This window comes from Canis lupus, chromosome 3 (assembly GCF_011100685.1).
Source record: "Canis lupus familiaris isolate Mischka breed German Shepherd chromosome 3, alternate assembly UU_Cfam_GSD_1.0, whole genome shotgun sequence".
Taxonomy (NCBI): Eukaryota; Metazoa; Chordata; class Mammalia; order Carnivora; family Canidae; genus Canis; species Canis lupus.
Window position 1 is genome coordinate 2,577,602 of NC_049224.1, and position 16,749 is coordinate 2,594,350.

The following is a 16,749-nucleotide window of genomic DNA, read 5'->3' on the forward strand; positions in this document are numbered from 1 at the left end:
TCCCAAGTCCCTGGATGTGCCTCCGTTTTCCCATCTTTTTTTTTTTTTTTTTTTTTTTAAGATTTTATTTATTTATTCATGAGAGACACAGAGAGAGGCCGAGACCCAGGCAGAGGGAGAAACAGGCTCCATGCAGGGACCTCATGCGGGACTCGATCCCAAGACCCCGGGGTCATGACCCGAGCTGAAGGCAGAGGCTCAACCACCGAGCCATCCAGGCACCCCAGTTTTCTCATCTTGGAATGAAGACGATAACACCGCCTACCCCCAGGGACGTGGTGTGCATGGCACCTGTCGACCCACAGAAGGAGTTTAATTCTATATTTTATTTTTAGTAAACTCTCCAGCCAGCCTGGGGCTGGAGCTCAGGGCCAGGAGACCAGGAGCCTGACCAGCCAGGCCTCGGCCGGAGGCTCTTAGCCGGGGGGACCCGAGGCGGAGCCAGCAGGTGGCGGCTGGCACGCATGCCCAGGGCCACAGAGTCGGTTAACGGGTAAGACTTACTGGGATGGGGACACCAGCTCGGCACCCACTTCCGTATTTTAACCTTGAGGAAGCTCCGGCCAGGAGGGGGTCCTCGGGTGCCCAGCGGCGGGGAGGAGGTGTCTGCTCAGGGAGCCGCGGCCTGGCCGCCGTCTGGGCCTGAGTCTGCGGGAGCTGCTCTGAGCTCCGGCGCGGCTGCTGGGACAGGTGCCCGGGCTGCTGCCACCCCCTCTGGCTGGTTCTGCCTACCGGGCCGGAAGGCGGGTGGGACACGGGGGGCCCTGAGAAGCCGGGGGGCTGGGGGGCAGGCCAGGTTCCCCGCGGCGCAGGACACCAAGGCCCCCTGTCCCTGTCCCTGTCCCCGCCTGCTGTGGGGACCTGTGCTCAGCGTCACATGCTCGGAGTCCTGAGAGCCGTGCCCAGTCCCCAGGGAGTCCCCAGCTCGCTCTGAGCAATGACTGCATTCCTGCAATTATAGCTGGTTTTCTAGAGAGCCGCTAAATGGCACCCTGATGACTAGAAAAAGGTAATTGTCAACCCCACACACCTAACTTCCTATTAGAGAATTACTTAGACACTGGAGACAATCTGGCTCGTGGATAAATAAGTTCATTTCTGCGTTTCCTAATCCAGACCACCCCCGTAGCTCACCCCATACACTAATGCTTGAGCTTCTAACGCTTTCTCTTTTTACTCCTTTGTCCATCCCTTTGTTGTTTTTTTTAACAGCTTGTTTGAGGTATAACTGATGGACAGCCGACGGCTTATATTTGAAGCATACAATTTTATAAGTTTAACATACGCAGACATCTGTGAGGCTGTCCTCACACTCAAGGGAAGGAACTTGTCATGTCCATCACCCACCACATTTTCCTTAGGGCCCTTTGTAGTCCCTCCCTCATCCCTCATATGGTCTTAGGGAGAATCTTGGGGGAATCACTGATTTAGAACTTCATATAAATAGAATCGTGCAGTATATACATAAACAAACCTTTTTCTTGCACCAGCTGTAGGATCTCCAGTAGGGTATTGAGTAGGAGGGGTGAGAGCAGATATCCTTGTCTTGTTTTTGATCTTGCTGGGGAAGCATTCAGTCTTTCACCCTTAGCTGTGATATTTTTTTCATAGATGTCCTTTAAAGGAAGCTTGCTTCTACTCCTTGTTTGTCAAGAATTTTTATCAGGAATAGATGTTGGATTTGGTCAAATACTTTTCCTGCCATCTATTGAGGTGACTCAAAATAAGTTAATTAAAAAGACACATTGACTTTGGGATGCTAAACTAAGCTCGCATTCCTGGGTAAACTGTACTCGATCGTGATGTATTATTCTTCTTATCTGTTGTTGGATTTGATTTGCTACAATTATGTTTAGAATTTTTGCATGTATATTCATGAGGGATGTGGGTTTGCAGTTTTCTTTTCTTGCAATGTCTTTGGTTTTAGTATCAAAATCATGTGCTGGCCTCATTGAATGAATTGGCAAGAATTACCTCCTCTTCGGTTTTCTGGGAGAGTTTTTATAGAATTGGCATTATTTCTTCTTTACATATTTAGTAGAAATTACCAGTTAAGCCATTTGGAACTGAAGTTACAAGGGGGCAGGGCGGGGAAGGTTTTTAATTACCAAATCTATTTCTTCTTTTCTTTAATAGATATAGGTCGATACAGGTTATGTGTTTTTCCTTGGCTAAAGGAATACCTTGTCGTTCAAGGAATGTGTCTGTCTTATCTAAGTGTCTTAATTTATTGGAATAAAATGATTTATAATCCATTATTCTTTTAATATTTACAGAATCTATGATGATGCCTTCTCTTTCATTTCCGATATTCATACTTGGTGCTCATCGATTACATTCTTTTAATCCTGACTAAATGGCATTAGAGATTTATCAATTTTATTGCTCTTTTCTAAGAAATGGCTTATGATTTCAGTTATTTTTTTCTATCATTTTTGGTTTTCTATTTTATTGATTTCTGGTCCGATCTTTATTATTTCCTTTCTTCTGTTTACTTTGAGATTTAATCAGTCTTCTTTTTCTGTTTTTTTTTTTTTTTTTTAGGGTAAAACTAGAGAGCATTAATTCCAGATCTTTTCTCTTTTTTTAATTTCTATTTTTTAAATTTTTTAAAATTGAGGTACAATTGACATATAACATTATATTGGTTTCAGGTATACAATATAATGGTTCGATATTGGTATATATTGCAAAGTAATCACACAACAATCTATCACCTTACATTTCCTCTTTTATAGTATAGATGATTAGTGGTATAAATATCCCTGTAAATGGCATTGCGCAAACTAAATTTCTTTTTCTTTTTCATTTGGTTCAAAAATCTTCCTAATTTCCCTTTTGATTTCTTCAATTACTAAGAAAGTGATATCAAACTGTTATCGCAGCGCTGGTACCTCAGTCGGTTAAGCACCCAACTCTTGGTCTCAGCTCAGATCTTGATCTCAGGGTCATGAGTTCAAGCCCTGCTTTGCGCTCCTTGCCTGGCAGGGAGCTTAAAATAAAAATAAAATAAACTTAAAAATAAAAAATAACTTTAGAAAATATCTGCTATCACTGTGGATTTTTCTGTTTCAACTTGAAGTTTTATAAGGTTCTGCTTTCTATATTTGATGCTGTTATTAGGTTCATTGATGTTTAGGATGGTCAAGTGATCTCAAACTAACCCCTTTATTATTACAAAATGATCTTTTTATCCCAGCTAGTATTTTGATGTTCTGAAATCTACTTTACTTGATAGTAATATAGTAGTAGTATAGTAGGTAGCCGTTACTCCAGCTTTTCTCTATTTAGACTTACCTTGGTATGTCTTTTTCCATCCTTTTAAATTTAATCCATGTGTGTTGTTATATTTAAAGTAAGCTTTTCATAGGCAACATTTATTTGGCTCTAACAATCTACCTTTTAATCGGATGTTTAGATCATTTGTACTTAATGTGATTACCGACATGGTTAGATTTACATATATCACCTGGCTATTTCTTTTCTATTTTTCCCACCTCGTCTTTGTTCTCTTTTCCTCTTTTGCTGCCTTATTGTGGATTATTTAAATTTTTTATGATTCCAATTTATCTCCTTAGCTGTATTATTAGCTGTCACTCTTTTGTTATTTTAGTGTTTGCCTTAAGGTTTATAGTATCCACTTTACCTTATCACAATCTACTTTCCATTGACATTATACTATTTCACATGGGGTGTGAGAACCTCTCAGCGGCACACTTTTATTTCTTCCTTTGGGGTCTCTGTGAAAAGTGTCCCACATTTTACTTCTCACATATTGTAAGCTACACACTTTGTAATTGTTTTTCCTTAAGCAATTACTCTTTTAAAGGGTTTTAAATAATACAGAAATACATTTTAAGTATTTGCTCATGTAATGACCATTTCTAGTGTTATTCCTTTGGTACATCTTTATTTCTATCCACCTGGATGCTCTCTTTAAAATTTCTTGTAAAGATACGTCTGTTGATAAATTCTTTTAGCCTTTGTATATCTGAAAATAATATTATTTTGCCTTTGTTCCTGAAAATTTGTTGTCCCTAACCATAGAACTCTAGGGTGAGAGTTTTTTTTTTTTTTTTCTGTCAGTATTTTAAATATGTTACTCCACTGTCTTCTCACTTGGTTAGTTTCCAGTGAGAACTCAGTCACCTTTATCTTTGTTCTACTGTATGCAACTTAACTCCTTTCTCTGGCTTTCTCTAGTTGTTTCCTTCATGTTTCTTGTGTCTGAATTTCATGGATCTACAGATTTACAGTTCTTATCAAATTTAAAACGTTTTCAGCCCTTACTTCCTCAAAAACTTTTGTCCTACATGTTCAGCTTCAGGACTCCAATTATACAGTATATGGCTGCTTGAAGTTTTTCACAGTTCAATGATACTCTCTCATTTTTTTTTTTTTTTAATGATCTTTTCATGGGACGCCTGGGTGGCTCAGTGGTTAGTGTCTGCCTTCAGCTCAGGGCATGATCCCAGGGTCCTGGGATCGAGTCCCACATCGGGCTCCCCACAGGGAGCCTGCTTATCCCTCTTGCCTGTGTCTCTGCCTCTCTCTCTGTGTGTCTCTCATGAATAAATAAGTAAAACATCATTTTAAAAAATTATCTTTTCTCATTTTCATTTTGGAGAGTTTTTGTTTCTATGTCTTGAAGCTCACTAGGCTTTTCTGTTTCAATGTTTAATCTGCCAATAATCCCATCTAGGATATTTTGTATCTTATATTATACATTGCAATTATAAACTCTAGAATTTTGATTTGGGTCTTTTTTTTAATATCTTAACTTTTTGAACATATGTAATACTGTTGTGCCTGTTTTAATGTCCTTATCTGCTAATTCTAATATCTGTGTCTGTTCTGTGTCAATTTAGGTGGATTAATTTTTGTCCTTATTATGGTTCATATTTCCCTGTGTCTTTGCATCCCTTGTAGTTTTTTATATATGCCAGATCTTGTGAATTTTACCTTTTTGGGTGCTGGATATTTTTGTATGCCTACAAATACACTTGAGCTTTAGTCAGAAATGTAATTATTTGGAAATACTTTGATCCTTTCATATCTTACTTTTAATATTTCTTAGACAGAACTAGAATAATGTTCAGTCTAGGGATATTTGTTTTCCACTACTGAGGCAAAATTTTCTGTGTACTGTATTTAATTCCCCACAAAAACCATGAGGTTTTCCAATCTGGTAAGAACAGACACTATTCCCAGCCCACTGTGAGCACCAGTCAGTTGCCACTAATATTTTTTAATGTTTCTTTCTCTTACCTCAAGTAGTTTTGCACATGCATGCTCTGCTCACACCTCAACTGAGGCAGACCCTCTCTATATATCACTAGAGTTTTTGCCCCATGCACCTCTTCCCTCTCTGATACTCAGCCCTGTGATCACCAGTTACCTTGGGGTCTCTGGATACCCAGCTCCATGTCTGCCACTCTAGGGAGTCACAAGATCTAACTGGGTTTCCTCTCCCTGCACAACAGCCTGAAAAAACCTTCAAGGCATTAAGCTGAGGCAATTCTAGGGTTCACCTATTTGCTTCCCATTTCTCAATGTTGCCTTATATCCAGTGTTTTGCCAACCATCATTTCATATATTTTGTCATTTTTTGTTTCATATGGAAGAGTAAATCTGGTTTCTGTTACTCTGTATTGGGTAAAAGTGGAAAACCCCACCATTTCTCCTTAAATGTACTCTAATTATTTCCATTTAGATGGCACATAATATAGCCTCCCACCATTAGGTGTAATCTTTTGAATGCCTGGGATGTGGTCTTTTGCATTTCTTTTTTGTAAGGATCTTTGGGAGTTACTTTAGAAATTAACAATATGATTTACAATGTGTTGTATTCCCCTAAGGTCTTTGTTTCCTTTCTTCACCACTTAGCTGATGCCCCTCTTCCAGTGGGTTCCTCCTTTAACATTTGTTACATGCATGTCAACCAGGCTAATTGTTCACAGCACCAGATCTTTTAAGTTGTTATTGATTTTCCTCATCACTTCAATGAGAAATGTATGTATGAAACAATTTATTTGATTAAGTGTGTAATCGTTGATGTCCTTCTCAAATGTACAAGGACATCAGGTAGATTAGGAGACAAATTTCTGAATCACATAAAACATGACAATAAATACATTAAATATAACTAAAACTAATATTTATTGAGAACCTGTTATTGGCCAAGTACTGAATGGCTCTCCCCACCACTCACACACATTATCATAATCTTATAAGGTGATTAATAAGGTGGATGTTTTACAAGTTAGATATCTCCCACTCCATTTTTTGCAGACAAGCACATTGAATTTCAAAGAAGTTAAATAATTGCTAAAAGCCATTAGGCCAAAAAGTAATGTAAATAGTATTTAAATTCAGGTTGTCTGACCCCAAAGTCCAAATTCTCTCTTCCACCATACTGGTCCAAGAAGAAATCAACCTGTTGCTGATTGTTAGACTTTTCTACATTTGCTCACTAGTGTGCTCAGCTATAGAAAGACACATTAAAATCACAAAAGCAACTGAAATATCAAAATCCTTCAAGTAGACTTTTTATTAATCCCTTTATATATCCTTCTTTCAACCCAAGATCCTTTAAGCAGCAAATAAATCAACGACTACAAGTAATAAAGGCAGTGAATGAGATGAAGTTCGTTTCTACTTAGATAAAGGTTTATTTGGATTATTTAAGGTTACAGTCAGCTCCAAAATAAATGCCATATGAATTAAATACCTAAGAATAAAAATCAAATCAGTCATAAAGTATTAAAATGAAATATTACATAAATTTTGAAAACCTGGATTTGGGAATTACCTTCCTAAATGAGAAGCAAAATCCAGAAACCATAAAGGAAAATAATTGGCAGATATGATGACATAATCTTTTTTGTTCCATCTGTACTAAAATTTTTCAAAAACTCCAAAAACCCTTCTCAAGCAGCAGAACTGGGAGGAAATGTTTGTGACACTTGTAACAAAGAGTTAATATTCTTAATTGGGGGCAGCCAGGGTGGCTCAGTGGTTTAGCGCCGCCTTCAGCCCAGGGCGTGATCCTGGAGTCCCGGGATCAAGTCCCACCTTGGGCTCCCTGCATGGAGCCTGCTTCTCCCTCTGCCTGTGTCTCTGCCTCTCTCCATGTGTCTCTCATGAATAAATAAATAAAAAATCTTTTAAAAAATATATTCTTAATTGGGCCATCCTCAGCTTTACTCCCTAATTGTTCTTAGAATGCATTTCAAACTGAGGTGCTTGTGCTGCAGAGAACTTTGTCTTCCAGGCCACCTTCTTCTGGCTAAGTTCTTGGATCTATCCTCACCAACTTGAGGATACCTAGAGTTCCTAGTATCCTGAAGAGAGTTAAGCAACTTTGGATTGATATTCTGGCTCTGCCATTTACAAACTACATGACCTCAGACAAGTCATATGACCGCTCCAAATCTCAGTTCAGTGGCCCAAAGGGGATAGCAACAGTATTTAAAGGGGATAGCTCATAGTATTTTTATGAGAATCACTTAGTTTATCAATGGTTTATAGTGAGTGGTAGCCATTGTTCACTGTTACAGCCTCAGTGCAAAAACAAATGGCCCATACAGACACTCAATTAGAATGTGTTGAATAGATACATTATACAAATTAATAAGAAAAAGATATTCCATAGGAAAATAAGCAAATGATATGGTAGGAAATACACAGAAAAATGCAAATGTTTGCGCACACACGGGGAAAGAGGCTCTATCTTAATAGTAAAGATGCAAATTAAAACAACAATAAGTTATCATTTTTTTAACCTTCCACTTTAAATGGCTGATCACAGCCAATGCAGACAACATTGTGGAGAGATCTTCCTATACTTGGTTGATGGAGTAGATATTAATAAAATAGCCCTAGGAAAATATTGGCAATAGTCTTTAAAATGAAATGTACATAATCAGCAATCCCACTCCTCAGATCTAATCTACAGAAATAATACATGTGTTTGAAAAGATACACATTTAAGGCAGTTGCACATTGTTTGAAATGGAAAAAAACATTACAAATAACCTAAATGTCCATAGATTGAGAACTACCTAAAAATAGTGATGCATCCATGTTACTGACTAGATCTAAAAGAAGTTCATGATCTATATATTTTAGGGATATATGTTTAAAGAGAAAATAAGGATCAGCATACTAATATTTGTTGAACACTTATGTGTTAAGCAGTGCAATAAGCAACCTACTTGAATTATCTTATTTAGTTTTCAGCACATAGACAGCCTTTGTGGACTTCAGTTTCTTCAGATGTAAAATGAGATAGAACCAGATAAGCTCTAGGATCCTTCCCATCCTAGCTCTAAAATGCTACTTCCACTAAAATACTATTTTGAGAGCCGTCTAGCTTTGAACAAGGCCAAGCATGAGGATGACTCTAGGAGATGAACAGTCAAATTGGTGTCCATTCAGTGGTTTCTGCCATGGAGACTCTGGTACATGAGTCGCCTCCCGGAAGACCTTCACAAACTTAATCTCAAATGCTAAATGAAATGAGGCCGCTGATAATTGGTAAAGAATGACTTTCTTATATTACTTACGAACTGGCTTCTCCTGAAGCCCACCTTACAAAACACGGTGAGCTCAGGTGTCCTGGCTATGGACACCAACCACGTGCTCTCCTGAGTGCCTAACCGTAGGAGCAACTCTCTTCACTGTCTCTCTACTTGCACAGAGACTTGCTTCTCAGTACTCCTGGGACTGGCATTCGTCACTGGCACCTGGGCAATGGAGAATGAGAGAAGTATGAGAAGCAATGGCATGCCCCTGGCAGATCTTTATTTTTGGTCAACTCACCATCTATACCAGGGAGTGAAAAAATTGAATCCTCTCACATCTGTCCTGTGGAGAAGGAGCAATTGTGATCTCTGAACATGTATGAAATAACGTGAGAATGTAGGAAAGTGAGTTGTAAATGCAAGATTTTGATCAAATATTCACGTTTCTAGAAAAATTTTGTTAATATATTTTGTGGAAATTCATCGAAAAGGTTGCTTTTACAACTGCCCTAATTTTACCTTTTTCTTTCTTTCTTTCTTTCTTTCTTTCTTTCTTTCTTTCTTTCTTTCTTTCTTTCTTTCTTCATTCTTTCTTTCTTTCTTTCCTTCTTTCTTTCTTTCTTTCTTTCTTTCACAACAGAGTTATATTCTGTCCCTGGATAAGCGTCTGATAAAAACGATGTATTTTTCAGCAGGTACAAATTCAAAGTACAAAATAAGCTCTGTTTTTTGCCTACTCATGAGACTCTTTATCAAGTAAAAATACTTACTTGAGTAATCATGTCCCAAACATTGCCTCTTTAGTTATGTTATCTATTGGGATTTATTTGGATACGGTTAGTAGCACTGGTGTGAAAATAGCCATTAGGGGATCCCTGGGTGGCTCAGTGGTTTAGCACCTCCCTTTGGCCCAGGACGTGATCCTGGAGTCCCAGGATTGAGTCCCACATCGGGCTCCTGGCATGGAGCCTGCTTCTCCCTCTGCCTGTGTCTCTGCCTCCCTCCTCTTTCTATCATGAATAAATAAATAAAATCTTAAAAAAAAAAAAAAAAGAAAGAAAGAAAATGGCCATTAGAGAGACTGGAAGAATTGGAATCACCTATTCCAAGAAAGGATTAAAGCCCACTTCCAGCATATGTCAGGCAACTGGAGCATTAATTTGGAAATTGATAATTGCTTGCTTCCAATATTAGCAGAGAGAAGCGTACCCTCTTATATCGACTACAGTAAACCCCTCCAAAAATGGTGTTAATAATTAAAAGCTAAAAAGAAGGAGAGGGAGGAGGCTAGATCACAGGTCTGTTTTACTCTACTGGAAATTTTTAACTTTTATATACAGATCATTTCTACCAACCCTGACTCTCACAGCAACTATTAATATGCAGATACTATATTGATAACCAAGTGTCTACATTATGCCTAAGGCTGGTTGCTGGCTTTTGAGTTGAAGGCTGAATAAAAGCCAATAAAATCACTAATAAACTAACACTGTACCCGATAGGTTTCTTTCCAAGGGTAATAGGGTGTAACAGAAATCTGTAATGGACTGGCCATGCCTAAGGCCCACCTATTCCTCATGTAAAATATTAGCTTTGAGAACTACAGGGTGTAGATCAAATATTTGTCTAATTTATTACATCTGTGTATTCAACAAACTGACAGGTAAGAGATGTAAACACGGAGCCCTAAAATGAGACAGAGGCTGGTGGCCTCCTCTACCTCTAACAGTGGCTACAGGACATGACCTTTGGCCGCAACAAAGAGTTTGTTGCTACTTTGGAATCATAGCCAATGGTCTGTTTAATAACTCACCATCACCCAACACTAGTCTCACCGAAGAGGGTAAAATACCTTGTACACCATTTGTGTGCCCCTTGGCTCCACAGGCCAAAGGCAGGGCTCTCTTGTGTTTTCTGGATTGTCCATTCCTCAAGCTTAGGAACAAATCCCAAGAACAGAAAGGAGTGGATGTTGGAACACCAATAAAAAATAAATTTATTATTAAAAAAAAAAAAAAGGAGTGGATGTAGGGCCAGAGGAAAAGCTGGATGACACACGTGAACTATTTCAAGTAAAATTTGTCTTGAGAGGTGATGTGTCCTCTTATTCTTATTCCCGTGAGTGAATTCCTTCCCGTGGGGCTTCTGTCCTTTGCCTATTCCTAATGATGTTATTCCCATGAGGCTCCCCTGTTACTTCTGAGAAATCCAGGTATACCTGGTCTGGGCTCTTACACTGGGATCTCAGACTGGGATCTCAGACAGATCTAAGAACCATTTCCCATATTTGAATTATGAAAAGGAGAATAATTGAAGGAGATGCCAGCAACTACTCATTTGTTTCTGAAAGAGCTAAATTTCTTTTTTTTTTTTAAAGGTTAATTTATTTATTTGAGGGGGAGTGGGCAGAGGGAGAAGAGAATCTCAAGCAGACTCCCTGCTGAGCAAGGAGCCTGGCACAGGGCTCCTCACGTGGCTCCATCTCACAAGCCTGAGATCACAATCTGAGCCGAAACCAAGAGTCAGACACTGCACCACCTAGGCTCCCTGAAAAGGCTCAATTTCTAATTGAAAAATTAGTGCCTCTCTTAGCCAACTTGCCTAAATAGTTCTTCTGCTGAAGAACTATTACACATGCTCTTTTTTCTTTATTTAGAAGGATCATTACTCTTTTATTTTCTCCCTTCCATTTCAAACATAGACTCTTCCAGAGGTGCTGAGAAGGTTGATCTGTTACATTCCCCTGTGCTATCGACTGTGGGTCCATTTTAGAATGGAAAAGAAAGATACAGCCATGCTTCTGTCAGAAAGGAGAGAAAAAAAAAAAAAAACCCAACAACCTCCAAAGACTATTTCTGAACTTAAGCTTTTATTTATGTATGTTGCATCATCCAAATGATTTCAATTTGAGATAGTATTTAATGCAGAAAATTTAAAACTATCATATTTGACATTTTAAATTATGCTGATTGGCTAACATGCTTTAAAACATCAAATAAGACAGGCATCAGTGTTTGACAAATTTTTGAGCAAAATATATTGTAAGAAACAAGTGAAAGGGAAAGTGTCAACAAATCTTTTTATAAAATTTAAAAGACAAATGTACAGAATTGCAGTAGGTATATTAACTCCATGTAGAATTTAAAGTGACTTTTTGTGGTTTATAATCCTTTTAAGATTCAATCTGGAAAATTGCTTTGGAACAATGAAAACATGAAATCAAATCATAAAGCAGACTAATGGATAAAGACTGTAACATAAATGGACATATTTTATCCTGCCTGTTCAAAATGAGAATACATTTCTAAGCACAAAGAAGAGCCTGCATTAATTTGCCTTACAATAATCATTATTTCCTCTGCGAAATTTTAAGTTATTTTTAAACTCTAATCTGATTGTATTTTTTTTATTTTCACTATTGCTTACTGGTTCAAGGCTTGTATACACACATACTCGCACATACACACCATAAAAATAATCAAAATCATATAGATATTGATTGGCATAAAGCCATGGGTGTTACAAAGCAGCTGTTTGCAAGGACTCGATCATATGTAGGACATTTAGGGCATAGATTTTACAATGAAATTACCATCTTTGAGCTTGAATCTACCAATAATAAATGTCTGCCAGACACAGACTAGATAAAGCAAGATCAGAAACCACATCTTCTCATTGAGCTTTATTCATTCACCATTTCTGTGCAACTTTTCAGAGCACATTGAAATTCTCTGCTGTAGTCACCATGTGATTGGGTTTTAATGTATGGCAGCGTATCCCAAGGGCAGAGCAAATTATGCTACCTGAACCCTTTATCTGTAAGCAGCAATACAACAGGGTGATGTAAAATAGAAGACAGATTTATTTAGACATAAACAATGTAAAAAATATCATTCGATACAAGAAACATAAAATCCAATATCCCAATAAATCTAGCTGGCAAGCCTTACCTTATTGCTAAATGATTGCACAAAAGAACAAACTTTCTTTAATGTTTCCAGGTTGACAAATGCAATATGTCCTGTCTATAGCCCCCTAACTTTGTCAGGAGCTATAAAGTCCTCTCTTGGGTGCCAAAATTTCCAAGGAGGTTCACAGGATTTCAGAGTCTATCCTGTTGCAGCTTACTGAGGCTTCGGCTTTATATTTGTCCATGATATTTTTATGAAAACAGCCCGCCACTACTGGAGTAGTATTATAGAGTTGCTTATATTTTACCTTAAAATTATTAATCAGTTATAAAAATTATCTGGGGATCCCTGGGTGGCTCAGCAGTTTAGCACCTGCCTTTGGCCCAGGGCGCGATCCTGGAGACCCGGGATCGAATCCCACGTTGGGCTCCCGGTGCATGGAGTCTGCTTCTCCCTCTGCCTGTGTCTCTGCCTCTCTCTCTCTGTGTGTGACTATCATAAATAAATAAAAATTTAAAAAAAATTATCTGGTCCACTGCATCGTAAACATTAATGTGTATGTATGCTTATTACCTAAGGATCTCATTAAAAAGCAGACTCAGAATCAATTGCTTTGGATGAGGCCCAGGATTCTTTGTTTGGAACAAGTTGCCAGGTGTAGCCAACGCTGTCAGTCTATGGGCCACACTTTGTGTTGCAAACATCTATATGACCCCATTTACTGAAGAGAAACGTCTTTCCCTAAGTGGATTTAGAAACTTAAATTTCTACAGATACTTAGGACTGTTGTGTTGGAACATTTACTCAACTCTTACAATGTGTCAGGATAGGAGAGGACAGTAGGGATGCGCGATAAGGCCACCAACCTGCCCTCACAGTGCTTAGAAGGATGGGGAGTCAGGGCAGAGGAGAGGAGGCCTTCTGCAGAGCTCGTGGCTGGAGCCAGAATCCGTGCTACCTGAAGTCCAGTCCGTGGCCCTGCAGAGCCTTTGAGGCTCTTGCATTCTTTACAGCTCTCTCACATCCTCTTTACCTTCTCCCGTCATTGCAGGCCTCCCATTTCTTTCAGACTCTGTGGAAAACCCCTCCATTATGGAGGCCTAGTCAACAATGACTCATCATTCCCTGATAAGGAATGGAAATATTATCCTGTAGGCAATGCGGCATCGTTGGAGGGTTTTAGCAGGAAAATGGCACTAGAAGAACTAGAGTTTTGTCTGTATTAACTATTATATCAGCAGCACCGAGAATACTATCTGGGAGTAAGAATTCAGTAAGCATTTATTGAGTGAAGAAGTGAAGGAGTGAATGAATGAATGTTCACTTGCATTTTGGATACACTACTTTAAGTGAGAGGAATAGACTAGGGGAGAACGACTCTTCTTTTTTTTTTTTTAAGATTTTATTTATTCATGAAAGAGAGAGAGACAGACAAACAGACACACAGGCAGAGGGAGAAGCAGGCTCCACACAGGGAGCCCGACGTGGGACTCGATCCCGGGTCTCCAGGATCACGCCCTGGGCTGAAGGCAGCACTAAACTGCTGGGACATCCGGGCTGCCCAAGAACGACTCCTCTTTGTGAATGAGTGAGAATGGGTTGCCTGGCTCTTCCGTGCCCCAATACCAAGCCCTGCGGCTGACACTGTTGTCTAATCTCGGGAAATCCTTCCAAAAATCAGAGAGCAGTAGCTATAAACCACTTATGTCTGGATTTGAACCCAAGGCTCTCTGACCCCAGAACTTATGGGTTTTTTTTTTTTACCCACTACTACTACAAATGCATATGACATATATGACACTTCTACAGTGCTGGGCAAAACAAGCATGTGTTAGGTGTGAATGTAAAATGGCAACAGGAAGTGTGGCAAAATGATTAAGCTGAACTCAACCTTGGGGATCAAACAGACCTGGTTTCAAATTCTGCTTCTGTCACTTAAGAGAGAATTGGACAAATTAATATACCTGTCAGAGTCAGATTCCTCTTCTGGAAATGGCAATAACACCCACTTCACAGGACTGTGTGGGAGAAAAAGCACTATAATGTACAAAAAGAATTTAGCAGAGTACTTAGCACATACCCACTGTTCAATAGAACGTGGAAATCATATTATTTATTGTTATTGTTGTTAATAAATGTGCTTAAATTGCTTGAAAAGATATATAGACTAAAGAAAAGAGGAACATTATTTTCAGTGAGGATGTTGTGAATAAGCTAGAGATTTCTCAGAGTAAAATGCAGGACAGTTTATTCCTGATGGCTTAATTATAGCCCTGCCTAAAATTGCTCTGTAGTCCCACAGTCTTTGTTTTCTCAGCTAAATAAAGAGGGCAATCATAATACTGACCTACTTCATAAATGTCATAAGGAATGCCAAACTCGTGTCTAAAATAGTTTGGAAAATGCAATGTAACATATACATTCTACCTAATAATTATCTTTTCCTCTGAGGTCCAATTCAAAACTACTCTGGTAAAGCACCCGCTGAACAGTCAGTCTTTCTCTATCAGGCACTTGTCAATCCGGTACAGTGGAAATGCCCCCAAATGGTGTAAGAATACATTTTGGGGAGTTTCCATGGCAACCTATAGACCACTTTAGTATGCCTTAAGTCTGCAAGACTCAGTTCTGTTGCAGTCAAGATAATCAATCACAATATCAGACCAACTTGAAGAATAGTTCAAAACAATTTCCATTTTTATTGAGAACATCATACTTCATATAATAAATTTATTATATCTTTCCCCATAGTGTGCCTTTTACCTTATGTGCAAACACAAATAACCTGCTCCATCTCATAACTATCTCACCATTTATACCTAACCATATCTCATATGTAAATATTTGTCTCTTAAACATCTCTTATCTGTGAAATATTTTCTTGAAGATACCTGCCAGACCAACATTTTAGAATACTGTCAAATTTCTCTGTGTTTGGTGCAAGACCAAATGAAAATCCGGCTTAGGATTCTATTTGCAAGAAACACTGGATGATCATTTGATGAGAACTGCATAATATTTTCTTTGAACTTGATTTTTAGTTAACCTGATCGATCATTTCCACTCAAAGTTCTAGTTATACTGAAAGAAATCTAGGACAATAAAATATTTAACATAGTAACAATACATTCTCCTAGCTTAGTAGAAGGTACAATTAAGTTGTTCTGATTAATCACATGACAAATAGGAAGACTATAAACCACAATGAGTGCCAGCAGTCTACGTGCTCAAGTAAAAAGAAATAATTACATTCAAACCACTGTTTAACTTCCAGGAAAATCTTTCCATCATTCAATAAATTATGCCTTTAGAACACATCTCAGTTGCACATCTCAGTCCACACTGGACAAATACTAAAGCCTTTGTGGGCTGCTTCAAGTACTGGCCTGTGGTTTGTGTATCAACTTTAGACTCCTTCCCCCGTCCCCCTGGAAAATCCATTGGGAATAGTTGCAAGAGCTTTCTCGCTCTTCTTACCCGTCTTAGAAAAAACAAACAAACAAAAACAAACAAACAAAAACCTACCAGATTTGAGAACTCTGAGAGTTTTTGTGATATTTATATAACAAGTTGAAAAAATAGTTCCCAGAATTTTTTTAAAAATGTGTTTTATAAGGCAGTTGAGGCAAGAAAGTAGACAATATTTTGGTATCACTCAGGACCCTTTGGTTGCAGCTCTAATGATTTATGTAGAAGAGAAATAAGTGGCATAAATGAGAAAATTGAAGGAAAGCCTTTAGAAGGAAAATAAGCAGTTTCTTGGGGGTGCAACTGTGAGGATGAATCAAATCCAGCTAATTCAAATGCTGGGATAGAACAGCTGATTGGTCAGCTTAGGTCCTAAGGCCCTTCTACCAGAACTCCAGGGCACTTTGATTGACAGTTTGCCCAAGGTGGCATGTGATGGGTATGGGGAGGAAAAAATCTAGGCACTACTAACAAAAGAAAAGGGTATTGAGAATAAGCCAAAACAGGTCCGAAGGATTGTACAACTAACCTGGGGGCTCCATGCAGGACAGAGAGCATCACATGGCGGTAACACAAGCCTTGAAAAAGCAGCAAATGACACCTAGAGGAAAGGCTGAGAAAGCAGAAGCAGCCCCCGAGGTCCAGATAGGTGGCACCAAAATGCTGTGTGGTGTACAGAGTGATCCTTTCCTGCAGTCCCACAAATCTTCAGAGAAACTCCAAAAATCATGATGGGGGTCTGCATTTCTTGTGGAAGGAGAGGACGCAGTTCTGTGAGAGTTTGGTGCAGAGAGCAGAACGTAAACATCCAAGGAAGATTCAGCAGGGAAACCCAAAGGATCCCC